Source organism: Myotis davidii, unplaced genomic scaffold (assembly GCF_000327345.1).
Source record: "Myotis davidii unplaced genomic scaffold, ASM32734v1 scaffold163, whole genome shotgun sequence".
Lineage (NCBI taxonomy): Eukaryota > Metazoa > Chordata > Mammalia > Chiroptera > Vespertilionidae > Myotis > Myotis davidii.
Window position 1 is genome coordinate 1,011,795 of NW_006295056.1, and position 18,480 is coordinate 1,030,274.

Below are 18,480 nucleotides of genomic sequence, written 5' to 3' on the forward strand. Positions count from 1 at the left end.
CTTTACCATCAATGCTTAAATCTGGTTTCTTTGGTTGTTATAGAAAATCTTTGACTTTGGCTCAGGGCAGATTTGAGGTTCCTCTATTTCAGTGTGAATAGTGATTATTGCATACAAAGCAGACATACAATGATTGTTAACATTATGTGGTGGAATTCCCCTTAGGGAATTTTTAAGAGGCCAAACCAACTGAGAAAGATTCCCATACAGCTGGGTATGTACAGTGGCAGCCGCCCTCACTGAGCATGGAGGAGCCCCAGCTATGAGGAATTTACCTAGTGCACTGTTTGATCTACATATAAGAAGCAATGCCTTTATGGGACCATTGCATCATTTTTCTAGGACTTCAGTAAGTAAATAAAACTGTAATTTAAAAAGAAAACTAAACTTTTGCTTCATCATATGGTAGGCATTTCAAGGAAAAAGAAAACTATCTTAAATAAAACAATTGTATTTTCTGACTCTGTTATTTTAAGAGTTATTTTCCTTCCCTAGCTGGTTTGGTTCAGTGGATAGGGTGTCGGCCTATGGACATAAGGGTCCCTGGTTCCATTCTTGTCACAGGCATGTGCTCGAACTCCAGTGGGGGGCGTGCAAGAGGCAGCCGATCAGTGATTTTTTTTCTCATCATTGATGTTTCTATCTCTCTCTCCTTTTCCCTTCCTCTCTGAAAGCAATAAAAACATTTTTTTTTAAAAAAAGAGTTATTTTCCTATTTGCTGTAATTAAAAGTCTTGGGCTTGAGTCTGGAGCAGATTGTAACCACCTAGGTAGAGGGTGAGGGTGAGGTAAAGGCACAAAAATCCCATGATGGTAGTTTGTTGGGTTGGTTTGTGTCCCTCTCTGCCCTTGCATCTGGTTTAGATCCCTCATCACAGTCTTATTAAGTGTTTAATAAGTATTTGCAATATGATTGTCTGAAAGGCCTGTAGACAGCTGCCTGAACACCTTTCAGGGGTAGTTTCATTTATTGCCTCAGATTAAGACTCCATGCTATACATATACACTCCCCATTCATTTATTCACCCCTCCATTCATTCTGTTCAGTGCCTTCTGTGTGCCAGGCCTGTTGCTAGGTGCTGTTGGCCAGGAGGACATGCCCTTCCCTCACAGAAAATGTAAGCACACGGCACACATTATTTATAGGGGCTGCAATAGTCTCCAAAAAGCCTCTCAACTCCTTTTTATGGAGGAAAAACAAGCCAGAGTTTATCTTCAGTTTCAGGATTTAGCTGTGTACGTGTGCGTTTGGTACAGTCCTGAGAGTCCCCGAGTGCCTCTGAGCCTTCCGGTGTTTGGCCTACATTGTGACTGTGAGGTGGAGGCCTTTGTGCAGTTCAGTGGGGTAATGTCTTTGGACTCTGGTTAACCTATGCAACATGGGAAATGTTAGAGAGAAAAGCCCTTTTAAACACTGGTAAAAGTTACATGAGTCCATGGGGGAAAGCGAAGCTCAATTACCAGTAGAATAAAAGAGACCAAAGGCAGGCCAGCTTGGATGGGGATTGCTGACTTTGTAAGCAACAGGCCTCCACTCGACCAGCCCGCCTGCCATAATACAGCAAAGAGAAGGAGCAGGAGCTCACCAGGAAGGGGAGGGGCGGGAAACAGGTCATGGCCATTGCGGATTGGGGTAAAGACACCAAGGCATTTTAATGTGTCCTAGTTACTGCTCCAACTCTGCCTTGTCAGTCTACCTCCCGTCCCCACCTCTGCTCCAGTTTTCTGACTCTAAAGCAGTGGCTCCCAACGAGGGGCACACTCGCGACAGGGGGGGCAATTCAAGAATGAGTTATTAACAGTGAATGTTTTGCATTTCTTATGGTTCTCGGGGCCTCATATACAGTATGTAAATGTATATTGTGACATATTTATGCATTTCAGTTCTCTATTATATGTTTTGAAACTTTATTTGCTATTTTTTCATATCACTTCATATTATTATCATTATTATTATTTTTAACAATTTCTTGGTGATTTCTTCCTCAGTATGTCACCTGTCCTTTCATTCTTTTATTTTTCTCTTTCATGGATGCCATGTTCTTTGGAAGCTTGTTTAGACCATGTTAATGGCCTTTTAGGCTTCCTCCATGTGAGTAGGAGTTTACTTTTTGAATAGTAAGGATTATATGTCACGGGGGGCAAAGGGGCATCAGGATTTTAGAGATGCTTAGGTGGGGCCTGGCCAAAAATTGGTTGGGAACCACTGCTCTAAAGGATCTCTGATCAACTTTGTAAATGCTGTCAGTTTGCATCCACCTTCATTTTGGGACAGTCTTATTCTGGGGTTTAGCTCAGTTTTTTTGATTTTAGAGTGCAATGAACACTCTTGGGTCTGTTTGCTTCGGCACCATCTGAACCTCCAGCAGCTCTGAGTGGACGTGTGCAGGGCATTCTGGGATGTAGAGCCCCATCCCTCACGTCTAGCAGCTGCTTCTTCCCCCCTGGGCAGAGAGGACCTGACTATTCCCAGTCCTTTCTCTTGGTGATTGAAGCTACACAGGTGAACAGTGACAGGCTGTCCATGTCCTCTAAGAACGGTCATCATTCTGTATATTATATCTCCAGGACTTACTTATTTTAATATGGATGTTTGTTAACTTTTACCACCTTCACCCATATTATCACCATGTTTAAATTGGGTTGTTTTCTTATTAAATTTTAAGAGTTCTTTACATATTTTGGAGAATTATTTTTTTCATGGATTGTGCCTTTGAGTGCCTCTAAAAAGTCATACTTAGCTCTGTCCTGTGTCACTCAGCGGTTAAAGCATCGGCCCTCACACCAAAGGTCGCAGATTAGATTCCCACTCAAGGGGTATATTACCTGGGTTGCCCTCTCTGGTTGGGGCATGTGCGGGAGGCAACCAATCATGTATCTCACATAGATATCTCTCTCTCTCTCTTTCTCTCTCTCTCTCCCCCCCCCCTTCCTTCTATTCTGTCTAAAAATGAATGGAAAAAGAATATCCTCAAGCAAGGATTAAAAACAAGAGCAACGAAGAGTCATACTTAAAAGCCATCTAAGTTTTCTCCTTATGCTATCTTCCAGGACTTCTACATTTAGGCCTATGATCCATTTGAGTTCATTTTTGTGACTGGTGTAAAGTTGGTGCCTAGATTTATTTTGTGTGTATGGATATCCATTTGTTCCAGCACCATTTGATGAAAGACTAAGATAGTTCTATTTTATTGATAGGAAACTGAAACAAAAAGAGCTTCAAGGACCTTGCTCAGGGCTATGCCGGTAGGAAATGGTCTCTCTGGCTCTAAGGCTCATGAGCTTTAGGGCTCTAGGCTCCTTTCTATGCTGGACTGCTCCTTTGCAGCAAGACCAACATGGGCATTCAGGGCTTCAAGTTACAGCCTGATGCCTGCTTAGGCTGCAGTCTAAGGAGATGATCTTAAATGGTAAAATTTCAGTCTGGGAAGGTGAATGAACACTGGCTGCATTTCACTATTGTTAATATCCAAGGCTGTTTTTAGGATCCTACAAATAGAGCTATGAGCTCAAGTCACGAGAAGGCTGCCTCTTCTCTTTCTGCCTAACATCTCTGATTCATCCCAGTGGTTGGTTTAGTTTTTGTTTTAGTTGTCTCTCTCTTATCTAGCTGTCATAATTCCCTTGCTGAATTCCCCTTTACATTCGTGAGATGGATGCCAAGAAATGATACAACTATGCTACGGTCAGGAGAACTGAAATGTGTGCAGCTGTGAGAAACAGGAGTGGAACAGCCAACTGTGGGAGACTTTCACTGTTACTTGAAAAGGGAACTTATTCTTTCTCTTCTCTCCAGTGCTGACATCCCTGGGGGCTTTTCTTTTGTGGCCAGTTTACTATCTCTGGAATGGAATTCATGTGATAATATTTGAGTTATTCTGAAAGATAATCTGGACATCTAACGTATAATTTCTGCTTTTAAAAAAAATTCTTTATTAAGGTAATGCATTTTTATTGTAAATGTTAAAACTTTATGCAAGTGTGTATTAAGCAAATTTAAGTCTTCTCAATCTTATCTCTTAGAGGTAAACAATGTTAATGTTTTGGTGTGTATGCTTTCAGACATTTTCCTATTCAGAGTATAATTTATTATCTAAACTGGGATACATGAAGTGAATACTATCATGACTCCAGGGCACCAGGCATTAACCAGGACTACTTCAAACAAACTGGGATGTATAATCCTCTTGCTGTATGTTAGTTTTTATATTTACATCTAGAAACATCTAGATATACTCTTTCTATATGATCTACTGGAGTCCCAGTGCATGAAATTCATGCACGGGAAGGGTCGCTAGGCCTGGCTGGCCATTGGGGCTGATTGGGGCCTTCCTTGTTCTGTGCTGCCCCTGGTGGTCAGTGCACATCATAGTGAGGGATTGAACTCCCGTTCTCCCGGTTGAACTCCTGAGGGGACACTTTGCATATTAGCCTTTTATATATATAGATATATATTTTATGGTGATAGCCTCTGAAATGGTTCCAAGCAATCCCCATCTCCTGTATCCATGTGTCATCCGTCCCTTTGAGTGTAGGCAGGATTCAGTGACTTACTTCTAGGATAGAATGGAACACTGCAGAAGTGATGGTACTTCACTTCTGAGACTAGGTTATAGAGACCGTGGCTTCCATTTGGGGTGCTCTCTTTCTCTCTCTCTATTGGATCCCTTGCTCCGAGTGAAGTCAGCTGCTATGTTGTGAGGACCCTTAGGCAGTTTAGGGAACTGAGGTAAGGTACATGTGGTAAGGAACTGAGGTGTATGGTCAGCACTCAGCGAGGGCCTGAGACCACAGACAACCAAGCAGGTGAACTGGCAAGGGGGTCCTCCGGCTTTAGGTGACTGCAGCCTCAGCTCACAGCTGGTCTGCAGCTTCATGGGAACCCCTGAGCCAGAGCCATCTAGCTGAGACATCCTGACCCTCAGAAACTATGTGAGAAAATAGGCCTTGTTTGGAGCTGCTGACTTTTGGAGTAATTCGTTATATAGTAACAAATAACACATATTTAATAAGTAATAATGAAATCATATTAAAAATTGTTTTTAACAACATCCTTCTTTTTCCACCCACAACATATCTGTCAGTAGCTATCTCATTTTAGGATACGTAGCACAAAGCAGTACTATCTAAAAAAAGATGGAGAGAATAGAAAATTCCATTTTAGGGTTGAACATTGTATTTTTCTTTTATTTATTTATTTTTTTAAAGAAAAACAAGGATGACTTAACAAACATCCTAGAAATATGTTTTTCTTCTTCTGCAATTGTCTCCACAGGAAACCTTCCTAAAGAGAACATTTCTGGGTCATGAGGCAACATGTTTAATTTTAGATTGATATTTACAGATTGTCTTCCAACTGAAGTCATCTTCATTGTGACCAAGAGCCTGTTGGCTTCTCCAGTGCTGAGTATTATTGATTTTAAAATGTTTTGCAAGTATATAGGTGAAAAATGATAACTTTAATGACTGGTGAGATTGAACTTTATTTTACTTGTTTATTCCTGAGTATTTCCTCTCCCATGAAGGACACTTCCATGTCTTTATCTACTTTCCTGAGTTGTTCCTCTCTTCTTTTTTTTAAAATATATTTTTATTGACTTTAGAGAAGAAGGGAGAGGGAGAGTTTGAAAGAAACATCAATGATGGGAGAGAATCACTTATTCATAGGATGACACTCCACCTCTGAGCCACATTGGCCAGCCGGGCCTCTCTTCTTTTTGATGTCCAAAGTGTCCTATGTTTGTTAAAGGAATGTAGTTGTGGGTGGTGTTTTGTTTTTTTTTTTTGTCATATCTGTGGCAAATATTTTCCCCAGTTTGTCTTTTACTTTGCTTATGTTTGTGTTAAAAAAAGTTTTTTTTCTGTAAAGACTTTATAAATAACCAGGCAATCAACTTCATCAGTTTTTTCCTTGATGGCTTTTGAACCTTTGTGTCATAATTCCTGTGGCCAAAAATATTTTTATCTGATATTTTTATGATTTAACTTTTGACATTTAAATTTTAGATCTCTATCTGTGATTTATTGTTGTATAATTAGGTAATTAGGTAATTTTTCCTATTTGTTCTAACATCATTATTCACAAAAACCAAACACTTCCCTTCCTGCAGTGATCTGAAATGCCAAGTTTACCCATGCTTGATAATCCAATGTGTGTGTCTATTTTTGGAAGTCCCTTTTTTCTTCCAAAGTTTTGTCTCTTTAGTTCTATTCTACAGCCACACTGTCTCAATTACTGTAGCTTTATAGTAAATTTTAATATCTCCTAAAGCCATTCACTGTTCCTTTGTTATAATATATATATTTTTTGCCATCCTTTCATCCTTTCTTTGGTACATTTGAGATTGCTTTTCAAGTTCAAATGATTCTTGTTGATATTTTTATTGATTGATATCCTACATAATAAAAGGTAATATGCAAATTGACCCTAACAGTGGAACGACTGAGAACAACCAGTCGCTATGATGCACACTGACCACCAGGGAGCAGACACTCAACACAGGAGCTGCCCCGTGGTGGTCAGTGCTTTCCCACAGTGGGAGCTCTGCTCAGCCACAAGCCAGGCTGATGGCTGTGAGTGAAGCGTCAGTGGCAGGAGCCTCTCCTGCCTCCTCGGCAGCACTAAGGATGTCTGACTGCCAGCTTAGGTCCAATTCCCCAGGGAGCAGGCCTAAGCCGGCAGGTGGACATCCCCTGAGGGGTCCCAGACTGAGAGAGGGCACAGGCTGGGATGAGGGACCCCCCCAAGTGCACAAATTTTCATGCACTGGGCCTCTGGTATTATTATAAGATTGAGAACTTCTACCTAAGAATAAGACATGCTTACTTAGATATTCAAAGCTAAACAGAATATTTAGTTTCTTTGCTCAGATCCTGCACACTTCTTTTTTTTTTTTTGGCAGGGGGGTGGTGGTGGTGGTGGTGGTGGTGGTTAATCCGCATCTGAGATATCTTTTCCATTGCTTTTCAGAGAGAGTGGAACAGAGGGAAGGAAGAAAGGAAGTAAGGGAGGGAGGGAGGGGGAAGGAGGAAGGAGGAAGAAGGAGGAGGAGGAGGAGAAACATTGATTTTAAAATGTTTTGATGAAACATTGATGTACGAGAGACATATTGACCTGCTGCCTCCTGCATGCACCCCCACTCCCAGGGGTCAGGAAGCAAAGCGCAACCCAGATAGTGCCTTGACTGGGAAAAAAACCAAGACCCTTTCAGGCTAATGCTCTAACCATTGAGCGATGCTGGCCAGGGCTCTGCACACTTCTTATTGAGATTACTTCTAGATATTTTATATGTTTTTGATGCTTCTATTTATATACTCAATAGCATATTGTTTTCATAATCAGTTCTGTGATTATTGTTTATATTTTGGAAAGTTATTTTTCATTTATAGCAAGCCACCTTATTTAAGTTTCTTAGAGTGTGTTTTTGTTTATTCAGTTTATCCTCTTGGGTTTTCCAGTTTCATTGTATATTTATATATTTTATGAATAATGATAATTTGTTCTTTTTTCTAGTATTTTGTGTTGTTTAAGGGGCATGCTTTTATCAGTGCTGGGTTTCTTCCTCTTTCCTCTCGTCCTCTCTCTCTTCAGTTGAATCTTACCCCTCATCAAGTTTCTAGCTTGACCTTGGACAAGCTACTGACATAAGAAGAAAGTGGAGCTTAGAGAGTTAGTGATGAGAGCCAGGATGAAAACTCGGGAGTCCCTGACTTCAGGCCTCCCACTCTAAGCACCCTCTCTTCTGGCCTCAAAAATGATTTTAGAAGCTTGCTTGCTTCCAGTATCTGTCTTCTTTTCCCTTGTCAGTTTGTTCATCTCCCTCCTTCCCTCCTTCTCTCCTTCCCTCCTTCTCTCCTTCCCTCATTCTCTCTTGTCTTAAATTTATTTTTGCCCTCCCATCTTTCCTTTTCCTCCCTCCTCCTTCGTCTCTCCTCTCTCTTCCTTCTTCCCTTTCTCTCCCTATCCTCTATTTCTTTCTCTCTTTTCCTCCCTTTTATTCCCCCTCCCTCCCCTCCATTTGTCGTTCATTGATTCTCTAAATCTAGTCACCCAATCTCATTCCAGAATGCATCCTGTTTGAGTCATTGTGGTGGAAATCTACAGTTGATATAATAGGCATCAGCTATACCATTATGGTGACTGGAAGCAGGTATGGTGGACCTCTGTCTTTAAGAACAACGGATTTCATCATGGAGCATTGTGTCTGTGAGGGGATTTTGTTGTTGGGGGCTTCCTGAATTGGTTTGTTTGTTTTCCCTAACCACTTTCATCTTTTCCAGGTTATACCAAGTTCTTAATTCCTTCACTACTTCAAGGACTCTTGTTGCATATTCTCTTCTTACCTTCCACTACCATAAGGTCTCCATTTGACAGGAAACACAGCTCACTGTGAGAATCTTAAATGACTCTGATTTCTGGAAATGTCATTATTTTAGGAGGGAGCACAGGAGGGAGGGTAGGAAAATAGTTTAGATTTTTGTGGGGAAATGGAAAGCAAGAGGCAAAATAGAAGTTCTGTTCAGAAGACAGGAAACGGTGATAAGTTTAAAAACCAGTGTGTGTTAATTCTGCCATATTTTCTCTGCATGAATCTTGCATCAGAGAAAGATTGACTGCTCTAAACCAAGGCTTTTGTTAGTAAAGCACACGTTTATCATAGGTGCTTGAAATGGGGATGGATGAGAAGTAGGAAAAATGACAAAAATAGAAACATCTTACTTGCACGTGACAAAATTTACAACTCTGCTTAGCACAGAGGAGATATAAAGAAAGGGCAAGGCATAGTCCTTGACCTCCAGTGTTTGTGCCCAGTGCTTCAGACAGCCGAGGAATGGTACTTGGGAACAGAGAGAGTGCTGACCTTGCTCATAAAGGCTAAGGGGGAGTTGAATTGGCACATTCTGAACCTGGTGAAAGAGCATGAGAAATGGCTTTTGGGGTTTCAAGTTAGTCCTGAATGGGTGGTTTGAGCAGAACATGTGAGGGTGAGAAATGAAAGAAAATCTTGGACAGTTAGGATGAGGTTTAATAGAAGTTTGAGAGCCACGGTAAGTTCTTGGGTACAGAAGTAACTTAAGAACTGTGATTAGGAGCAAAAATCTGGTAGTGGCATTGGGGTAGATTGACAGAGTCAAGGACATGAATTAAAAGAGAGTCCTGCCAAGAGCCCAATCCAGAGTGCAGGCAATGGGGAAAGCATAGAATGGGCAGATCCAAGAGACTCAGCAGAAAACCCTCCAGATTAAAACATGATTGGCTAGGACTGGGATGCAGAGGAATGTCTCAGCCCTGGCTCATTGAGATGCTCATTGTGCTTAGCCTCGCTGGCTGGTGTCGGCACGGCCTGAAGCTCACCACGTCCAAAATGGCACAGTAGTAGTCTGACAAGGCCATCAACACCCTGGAAAAGATCCAGAAGCACAACCACAGCAAGAGCACCTGGCTGATCCTGCACCACAAGGTGTACGATTTGATCAAATTTTTGGAGGCACATTGTGGCGGAGAAGTCTTAAGGGAACAAGCTGGAGGTGATGCTATTGAAATCTTTGAGGCTGCTGGGCACGCTACAGACGCTAGAGAATTGTCCAAACAGGTTTCGTTAGGGAGCTTCGTCCAGATGACAGGTCAAAGATAAGCAAGACTTTGGAAACTCTTATTACTACCGTTAACTCTAATTCCAGCTGCGGGCCAGCGAGGTGGTCCCAGCCTCTCAGCCCTGGTCATGGCCCTGATGTATCACCTCTACACAGTGAAAGACTAAACATATCCTTGAAGCCAATGAAAGGAAAGACTTCTTTGGATCAGGGAGAATGAAGCCAATGTTAACTGCTTCAAATCAGAGAAACCTTTACCTGAAAAGTGATTTTGCAAAAAGATATATTTTATTGATTTTTTACACAGAGGAAGGGAGAGGGATAGAGAGTTAGAAACCTCGATGAGAGAGAAACATCAATCAGCTGCCTCCTGCACATCCCCCACTGGGGATGTGCCTGCAACCAAGGTACATGCCCTTGACCGGAATCGAACCCAAGACCCTTCAGTCCGCAGGCCGATGCTCTATCCACTGAGCCAAACTGGCTAGGGCTGAAAAGTGATTTTAACGCACCCATTTCCCTTTCCTCCTACATTAGAAACAAACCAGACCAAGAAGAACTGTTTTATGTTTTCTACGCTTGGACTTTTGTAGTGTGCCTTTTTATTCATCAGCTTTATTTTGATGTTCAATATATCTGACTTTTGGAATATAAAAATATGATTTAGTAGAGAAAGAAGATACACAATAAATAAGGTTTGAGCCTCAAATGCTACTATTCAAGACTGGACTGACTGGCCAATTTGACTTGTATTTACGTACTCTGGTCCTGAGTCAGAATATGGGCTGGAATTGAGGTTTCTTCTGTCAATTGAGCCAGTTATTTCATTAAAAAATTTACTTCCAGTTGTTAGATGGGAATCTTCATGCATTCCCATAGACCTTTCATCAGTGTTGAATGGTCTTCCAGTGATCCTCCAGTACATGCTCCAGTGAGTGAAAAGCAAAGCTGTCACCATGATGGCATAAATAGAGGAGGAGGTGAAAACTGGTGTCAGGAGACATACTGGCTGGCTTCCTTCTCTCTCTCTTTTTTTTTTTTGATAACACGTGATAACTGTTTGAGAGCTCTTTTATGATTATCTACAATGGATGCTGGGACTAATAAGCAGGGAGAAGGGAAGGCTAGACCACTTCCACATTAGCCACTTTGTCAATCCCTCTGTTCTCTCCCATTCTGCAGAGGATGCTGGTACACCAGGTGGGACTGAGCCTGTGGGGGTCTGGATGGATGGGAGAGGCAGGCTTCCTGACATACTTATCCCCTTCCTTTATCCCTCCTCAGATAAAACAGCGCAATGCTCCCACGACCACAGCGTGCTTATTCCAAGTGTACCCCCTGCCCTGGAACACACCCAAACATGGACACTCACAGTGGAGCAAATACAACGGAAATATTTTTTCAATAGACAGACATTTTAAGAAATGAAGGTCTCCAAATTTGCATTATGAACAAATACCAAGGTATAAATAGAGTCTATCTGCTGGTGCCAGGTATTTGACCACTGATTGGTCAGCCCATATGGCTAGAGACAGCTTCCTGCTGGCAACACATGCTCTTGGCTCCATGGACATTCCTCGCATATTCCAGATACAAAAGCACCTGTGCAGAAAGTTCAAGCTCTTACCATAAAATTGGTAAATTGAGCTTATGCATAAATTCATCACTATTGGTAGAATTAAATGTACATTCCAAAGAGTCTCTTTCATTGTTGAACATCGCGGGTATCTCGCTTAGTTCTCTAGGTTCACTGAAATAAGGTGACGTTTGCGGACAAGTGGTTACCCAAGCCATTTGGCATGTGCTGGAATCCTCTTGTTTCTCATTTTCAGCTCACTTGGAAATTGTTCCACTTCCTATCCTTGCTGGTTTCTGTGTGGAAATAACTTCCAACATTTATTCTGTGCTCCTTTTGTTTTCTTTGTTGACAAAACTCAAGTGTGTTTATTTGGTGGCTTTAATACACTGAGTTTTCTTGACCTCCTTAGTTCACCTATTTTTATTTTACATTAACAATGAATTTAATAATGATAAAAATAGTGATAATAATAATAATGATGATGATCATCATCATAATAATGGCTAACTGAAAAGTGTGACAGGTTTGATGCAAAGGGATTTATATGTATGATCTTATTTAGTGGTCTCTGCCAACCTATGAGGCAAATACTATTTTATTTCTATTTTCTATTTGAGAAAATGAGGCTTAGAGAGTTTTATGAGACATACCCACACATATGTTGTAAGAAATAGGGGCAGAATAGAAATTTATAATAGCTTGTTTCCAAAGCCTACTAACTATGAGCTATTATTATACCAGCACATTTACGGATGATTCATAGTTGAATTCTAACTAACAAGAATATACCTCGAATTTAAGTTGTTCAAAAACTATTGCATAAAACATTGTTAATGTAAATATTCATATGTACATACCAAAGGGTTAGTCCAACAATGCACAGAAAACTAAAGAGTTTTTTTGCTAAATTAATAAAAAATACAATATGGTAGTCTCGATTTAGCAAAGTTTTTTGAATTTGCCCACAAGGGCTACTTCAAAGCTTTTTAGGAATTCAAGGATCAAATTATTAAAAATTTGTTTTGGTAATTTCTGTGATGACCCTATGTGGTTGGCATACCAAATACAAACATAGTCTACTTTTTAGGTAATTCAGCCACGACTAAAGTAATTTATATTTACACACAAGAGCAGCAGCAATTAAAAATCACAGCCAATTCCCCACAACACTGATGATGCACCGATAAAACATGTCTTTGCTAACAATCGTGGGAATTTCAAAACTGCATGTGTCAGGCACAAAGAAAGCACTGTTATTCGGCCAAGTGTTGCATGGCAGCCAGGCATCCCTGTAGAATGTTGAGTGAGAGTCCTTGGTAAACTTGAGAAATGTGGTCATTCTGGTATTTGCATACGAAATTTTAATAATTCTTAAAAATTACAGATTCTTAGTAGGTAGTCCTTTGTCACAAATAAAACTCAGAGTCTATGTGGAGACATGCATTTATCTCCTAGACATAACTATCTTACTGTTTTCATCATTTCATGTCCACCACTAGGATCTGTTGGTTTAGTATCCTGACTGAAAGTGATGAGGCAAAAAGAGCAGGTGGTGAGATTTTAAAAGCTGGTTAGTTTATATATTTATTTAGAGGAGAGGGAGGATCTTATTAATATTAACCCTTTTCCTTTAGAGTATACTCTAGACTTCACGGAGTAGCTCATCAGCTCCTCTTCATTTTGATTTAAGCACCCATAAGTCTGGGAGGTGGGGTGATTGCCCGCATCAGCATTTTACATATAAGCACCAGAGAAAGAAAGTGACTTGCCCAATAAAAAACCTGCTAATTCCACACCCTTTCGAATGCTCCTCCCCTCCCTTTTGCCTACGGGATAGACTAAATTTCTTCACCAGCCATTTAAAGCCCTTCATAATCTGGTCTCTGCCTACTTTTTGAATGTAATCTCCTTTGTAAACTATTGCGTACTTATTTGACAGGTGTATGCTGCCTTCTAACCATGCCAACTACTTGTGGCTTTATTGCTCATACTCAGGACTTCCCAAATTTATGATTTAATGGGTTAGAAAATTACCAAAGAAATTAATAAATGGACAACTGATTCATGAAAGACTTTATAGGTGGACATCAAAATGTAGAAAGGACATAATGGGGGGCGGGCGGGAGGGGGAAAGGCATTAATATAAAATTTGAAAGCCTCATTCATTGCCTGTATTTTCCTCTTTTAGCCACAGACTGTTGAAAAAAATTGTTCTGGACTGGCATTGGCATTGTGGTGTTTGGGAACTTTGTGCTTTTGTACACACTGTTTTCTCTGACGGGAATTCTTCACTTTACTTATGCCACTAGCCTTTGGCCTGTCTGACTAAAATCCTCTTAGTCCTTCAATTCTCAATTTACACGTTGACCTTAGAAAATCTTTTCCCATCTCCAATCACCTGTTCTCTCTCACCCTACCCAGCCCTCCAGTTACCACTCTTTGGTGGTCTGTGCATCCTCTTCCATGCACCAATCACTGTCCAGGGGTTATTTGCTGCTCTCTGGCTGTAGGCCATGAGCGTCTAGAAGACAGAGACTGCATCTTATTTTCCCTCATCCTCAAAGTTTACTGTATGTCCTTTGTACATACTCAGTGCACAATAAGTATTTAATAGATGAATGAGTGAACAAATGAAGGAGTAAGTAAATACTTGGGTGCTCTTCATGCTGTGTTTGTGTCTTGTATGTCTTCTCTGACCTGCAGTTTGAAGCACAGACAATTTATTCCAACAAACACACTCACTGAATTGAATTAATTTATGAGCTTTGACCTCATCATTTCTTCTATTTTTCTTTGTCAGGGAAAACTAATTATGTTCTCCATTATCAGAGTGTCTGGGAACAGTCTGCAGCTGCTGTCTGAAATGCTTCCACGGACAGTATGCTTCTCTCGGCTCTTCTGGTCAGCTTGCGTTTTTCTTTTATTCTGTTCACTTTTGGTTCACCATGTTGATTTTCATATTTTTATTTATTTTTATGGAAAGAGGAATGTTAAGACATCTAAAAAGTACATATGGAGAATAATCAGCATTTTCTGGTACTCTGATCTTTCTAAATCCACAGATGCTTATGACATCTTGCCTTTTTATTGTTGCTTTTTAAAAACATATACACATTTTTAAAAAAATATATTCTTATTGATTTCAGAGAGGAAGGGTGAGGGACAGAGAGAGAAAAATATCAATGATGAGACAGAATCATTGATCGGCTGCCTCCTGCATGCCCACACTGGGGATCAAGCCTGTAACCTGGGCATGTGCTCTGACCTGGAATCGAACCATGACCTTCTGGTTCATAGGTCGATGCTCAACCACTGAGCTATGCTGAGCGGACAATATAGACATTTTTTTTTTTTGCCTTTTAAAAAAAATTTTCAAAACATCTTATCCGGAAAGGATAGCCACAGCTTCTCATAAGATTCAGTAGTGATATGAGCACCCTCATTTGGGGAGATGATATTTAATCAATATGAACTATGGGGTTGAACATTTTTCCAGACAGCTATGAGTCATGTCATTCCACTGACTTTTGCTGTCACGAGGGGAATGCTCTATTGCCTTTCTTATAGAGATGGCCCCTGTAGACATAGAATTACTAAGAGCTTTTTTCTAAGGCTGTACAGTCACAAAAAACCCAGGCACGCTTCAGTTTGGGCTTGGGTCTACATCTTAGAAGAAACATTAATCCCTCTCTGTGAAATTCTTTCTTTGCCTTTCATAGTCTTCTCTTTTGTTATGAAAGTAACCTGTTTTTTATAGAGTCAGAATAATAATAATAATCACAACTACTTAGGAGCACTAAGTACTAGTTTTGTACTACCTCTTATTTACAATTCTTTCACTTGTTATCAACCAATTTTGTCCCCATTTTATAAATGAGAACTCTGAAAACCAGAGTGTTAAGTGGTTTGGTCAAAGCCATGCAGCAGTAAGTGGTGGAGTTAAAGCCACGTGACCCCAAAGCCTCTGTTCTTTCCATTAGACCATGCTGCTGCCCTCATCAGACAACCTCCATCACGGCTCTTTGGTTTTGTGTTTCTGCTTAACTCCTGTAAGGATAAAGTGCCTGATTCACAGGGTTGTGCTGAGAACTAAACGGGGTAATATATGTGAAAAAGCTTGGCGTGGTGTCTGTGCATCGCAAGAAATGACTATTTTTCTTAATTTCTTCCTTTTCCTCTGTGTCTTCCTTTCTCCACTGACTTAATCCTACCCCACCTCTAATTTTAGACATCTCCTCACGGTCCATCGAGGTCTGTTCTGTTTGGATCTCTTTAGGAGACAGTATTAGTTCTCTTGGGCTGAATACAAGGAATATGGCTGTGATTCAGTCTTTCATTATTATTTGAATAAAAAATGCTGAGAACCAAAGTTTAAGCCTTGGGACATACCACATGTAAAGGATGGGAGGAAGAAGTGCTGTTTTGTCAGAAAAGAGAAGAAAAGTAAGTAGAGAGGAGGTGGTAGGGCAGGTTGATATATTGCCATGGATATCTAAGGTGGAGGAGCTTATAAAAAGGAAAGAGTTGGCCAACTATGTCAAATGCCAGAGTGGGCACAATGACTATGAAATGTGGAGGGGTGGGTGGAGGTGGGCAAAGCGGGGGGTGGGGAGGGAATGAGGACACCCGCAATTATGTCACCATTAAAAACATTTAATTAAATAAAAGAGAAATGTGACCATGCCATTTGATTTGGTCATTTGGATGTATTTGAAGGCCTGTGAGAAAAGTTTCAGTAAAGGCCATCTGCTGGAAGCAAGTGAAGAGGCTGATGAAGAAATAGAGGCAGTAGTGATTTAATATGTTTCGTTTGAAAAAGCCCTTGGAAAGATTTTTGATACCTTAAAGGGGCAGCCTATTTGAGGGAATTTTTTTCTTTAGCTTAGGACACTTTTCAGTTAGCCATGATGTTGCATGATGGTCCATTCATGATGTTGCAAATAGCAAGATTTCATTCTTTTTTATGGCTGAGTAATATTTCATTATATATATATGCACCACATCTTGTTTTTGTTGTTGTTAAGCCTTACTTGAAAATATTTTCCCATTGAATTTTAGAGAGAGTGGAAGGGAGGGGCAGAGACACACAGAGAGAAATATCAATGTGAGAGAGACACATCGATTGGTTGCCTCCTGCATGCATCCTGACCAGGGCCAGGGATTGAGCCTGCAACCGAGGTACATGCCCTTATCTAGGAATCAAACCTGGGACCCTTCAATCCATGGGATGACACTCTGTTCACTGAGCCAAACTGGCTAGGGCTTTATCCATTTATTGACAGACACCTAGGTTGCTTCCATATAATGGCTTTTGTAAACAGCTCTGCAATGAACATAGGGGTTCCAATAACTTTTCAATTTAGTATTTTCACTTCTTTGGATATATACCCATAAGTGGAATAACTGAGTCATAAGGTAATTTTGTTTTAAAACTTTTGGAGAATCCCCATACTGTTTTTTTTCCCATAGTAGCTGCACCAATTTACATTCCCACTAACAGTGTTAGGGCACCCTTCGCTCCTCAGCCTCACCAACTCTTGTTATTTCTTGTCTTTTTGATGATACCATCTTGACAGATGTGAGGTGATAGCTCATTGTGGTTTTGATTGGCATTTTTTCTGATGTTTGTGAAGTTGAGCATCTTTTCATATGTCTTATGGCCATATGTATATCTTCTTTGGAGAAATGTCTATTCAGGTCCTCTGCCCATTTCTTCATCAGATTGTTGTTTTGCCGTTGTTGCTGAGTAGTATGAGTTCATTACATATTTTGGATATTAACCCTTATTGGATACATCATATGCAAATATATTCTTTTCAGTAGGTTGCCTTTTATGTTTTAAAACCAGAAAACATTATTGAAAAGTCACAAGTAAAGAAATTAAACTGGAATCTTTAATCAGAACCAGGCAGGGGAGAAACCAAGATGGCGGCATAGGTAAACACCAGAAATTGCTACCTCACACAACCACTTCAAAAATACAACTAAAAGATAAAATGAACATCATCCAGAACCACAGGAAGGCTGGCTGAGTGGAAATTCTACAACTAGAAGGAAAGAGAAAAGCACACTGAGACTCAGAGGAGCTGCGGTGCGGAAGTAAAGTGCACAGGTACGGAGGTGGATGTGGAAAGGGCTGGCGGCTGAGGACACGGTTGGCTTTTTCAATTGGGGGGGAGGCTCAGCCTTGCAGAGGTGCGGAGGTGCGCGTGGAAAGGGCTGGCAGCTGAGGACACGGTTGTCTTTTGTAATCAGGAGAGAGTCTCAAGCTCCTGACTGCTCTGAACTCCAGTTCCTGGCGAGTCTCTGGGGACGCAGACTCATACAAGAGAAACTGGACTATTTGGCATCGGTCAGAACTCAAGGGCGGCTTTCTCTCAGAGGTGCTTGCAGCGATTACCAGGACAGTGAGAAGAGGGGCCTCTTAGGGCAGGACTGAGGAACAGCAATAGCTGCTTGCTCCGCCCTGTTGATTCCCTCAGACCCTGCCCCACCCAATCTGTGCACAGAGGCTTTTGCATATGAAAGGCCTGGCCCTTTGCAATCTAAAATTACCTAACAAACTGCAGCCGAGTCAGAGAAAGCCAGAACATCCAAAAGAAGGCCCAAGGCCCCACAGCAGCTTGCATTGCTTCACAGCTGGGCTCCTGCTGAGTAGCCTCAGGCAGAGGCTAAATTAGCACCTTCTTAGAGATCCAAGAGCCAGGGTACCCAGTGGTCAGAGTGGGACCATCAAGATTACAACTCCTCATGTCCATAAGGGAGACACTGAGGGGGCAGACTCAGTGAGCACCAAAGTCCCACTGAAGCAAGTCCTGCCCCAGAAGGGTGTTTCCAGCACAGAAGTTCTCCCATTGTAGACACAACTGGTCCTCACAGCTAATTGGTCTGGAGGTCAATTCCTCCCAGTGATACCAACAGCAATCAAGGCTTAACTACACCAATACTGTGCACAAAGCTCACAAAGGGGTGCACCAAGAGTGTCCACCTCAGGTAATTACAGAGGCTGAGCCACTGGGCCATATAGGACACCTAGCATACAAAGCCACTCTATCAACACAGGCAAGCATAAAAAATGTGGAGACAAAGAAACAGGACACAAATGACAGAAATTGAGGAAAGCAAACTACTGGATATAGAGTTCAAAACCAGCCTTATAAGGTTTTTTAAGAATTTTCTAGAAATCGCCGATAAATTAAATGAGACCTTCAAGAAATCTAGTGAGACCCTCGAGGTTATGAAAGAGGAACAACTAGAAATTAAGCATATATTGACTGACATAAAGAATATCATACAGAGTTCCAACA

At 41.0% G+C, this 18,480-nt stretch overlaps 1 protein-coding gene and 1 pseudogene across 1 annotated transcript in view; both read left to right on the forward strand.

The window, feature by feature from the left end:
- Window positions 1-18,480, forward strand: part of ST8SIA1 (ST8 alpha-N-acetyl-neuraminide alpha-2,8-sialyltransferase 1) — an 88,927-nt gene that overhangs the window by 17,645 nt on the left and 52,802 nt on the right. The window lies entirely within an intron of this gene.
- On the forward strand, window positions 9,366-9,829 carry LOC102756411 (annotated as a pseudogene).